A 1,859-nucleotide genomic window follows, 5' to 3' on the forward strand; every position below is an offset into this window, starting at 1 on the left:
TACACCGGGGCGCAGGCCTCACCCGGCCGCAGGACACAGCCCTGCCTGGGGCCGGCCGGCTCCTGGCGACATTGGGTCTACCTTTCCCGGCCATTGCGAACACCTTTTCCTCCCCGAGATCCCCTGGTGCCCTTCCCAGCCTTTCATCATGCAGTGTCCCCCGGGGGCCTCCCGTGGCCTCCTCAGCCATAGCCGCTGTAGCAGGGCTGGGCCCAAGCCTGGGAACGACACGTTCCCTTAGGGCTCAGGTCTGGAGGGCACTGGACACCAGGGTGACTGGAGGATTTTTTTTCTTTTTTGTGCCGGGGATTGAACTTGGGCCCTGGCGCTTGCGAGGCAGATGGCAGCCACACCACTGAGCTAAATCCCCAGCCCACAGAGGATATTTTGAGATCTCCCCTGTGCCTGTCTCTCCCCTTCCAGCTGTCAGTCGCTGCCCAGGAGGACCTTGCTGGAGCAGCGGGCAGCTCAGCACACAGCTCTGCCTCCCTCTCACCCCTTCCCCTTCTCCTGCGGAGAGGAGATCCTTTCCCTGCCCAGCCTCTGCCTCCCCCAGCCAACTCTCTCACTTTCCGTCAGGGCCCCCCAAGCTGTCCTTGAAGTGAAGTCACCCCGTTCTCTGAAAACTGTCCCTGAAGTGTGTGCAGTTCCACACCTGTGTGCTCTGCGAGGCCAACTGCCTACGGTGTGCCAGGCGCAGAGCAAGACAGACAGAGAAGGTCCCTGTCCTGTGACTGCTGCATTCCAGTGTAGAGAAACAACAAGTAAACAAGGGAACCGAGAAACTGCAATGAGAAGAGTCTGGTGGTGGTGATGACAGGCTGTGGGTGACTGTGTTGGATGAGGGGGCCAGGAGAGGATGTCTAGGGAGGTGACACCTGAGCCCAAGGCGCTGTCCACTGTGCCTTCGCTGTAGGGAGGCCTTGACTTAGCAGGTGCAAAGGCCCTGGGGTTTGGAGGCTGCGAACTCCACTCCTACCCCAACACCTCCTGCTTAGAGAAGCTGAGTAGCAGCCTTGCCACTCAGTCTCTGTGGTTTCTGTTGGCAGAGCTCTTGCTGAACTGCACTCCGAGTGAAATTGCACCATGTAAAACAAAAGCCACGTCCCATCAATACAAGCGCACTTGCTGCATTCACACATGTGTGGTGCTCTGCTTGTAATAGGAGAGAGCAATTATAATGAGATTAGATAAGATGAGAACAAGGCTGTTTGGCTGAATATAAAACAGAAATAAAGGATTATCAGGGACAGCTTCTGCCCTCGCCGGGGTCTGGCTCTGCTGCACTGTTGCCGATTCCTATGGATCTGTAATGGTCGGTGACAGGAGGAATCTTTGCTCTTCTGCTTGCCCCTCCTACAGTGCTCTTCAGTCAGACACAGAGGCAGGAGGCTGGGATGGAGCCCGGGGCATGGAGCGCTGGCCCAGCTTGGTGGGGGACCGGGGTTCCACTCCTAGCACTGCAGAAAACAAACCACAAAATACGGAGCTGCGGGAAGATCTTTAGCCCCAGGGTCCTCTCTGAGGAACCCCTCTGATGACTTCAAATGAGCCGGAACTCGTGTAACATAATTCTCAGCCTGTGTTTGCTTTAAAATACTGTTTTAACATTTTTTTTAAATGGCACTGAAAGATGATGAACCTTTAGTCAAACATTTGTGCCCCTGAAATCCTCCAGGGCTGCAGACGCGGCTGGGAAGCCACCTGCTTCTGGACCACATCTGCCCTGGTGAGTCTTTCATTCCGGGCAGGGCTCCTGCCTCTGAAGCGCAGTTTCCTTCTTTTCCCCAAAGCCAAGGTGGTTAAGGACTCTGCATCTGGAGTCTCAAGCAGGAACCCCCCCCACCCCCCGCTAAGTC

This window comes from Fukomys damarensis, unplaced genomic scaffold (genome assembly GCF_012274545.1).
Source record: "Fukomys damarensis isolate Sample0158 unplaced genomic scaffold, DMR_v1.0_HiC HiC_scaffold_20, whole genome shotgun sequence".
NCBI lineage: Eukaryota > Metazoa > Chordata > Mammalia > Rodentia > Bathyergidae > Fukomys > Fukomys damarensis.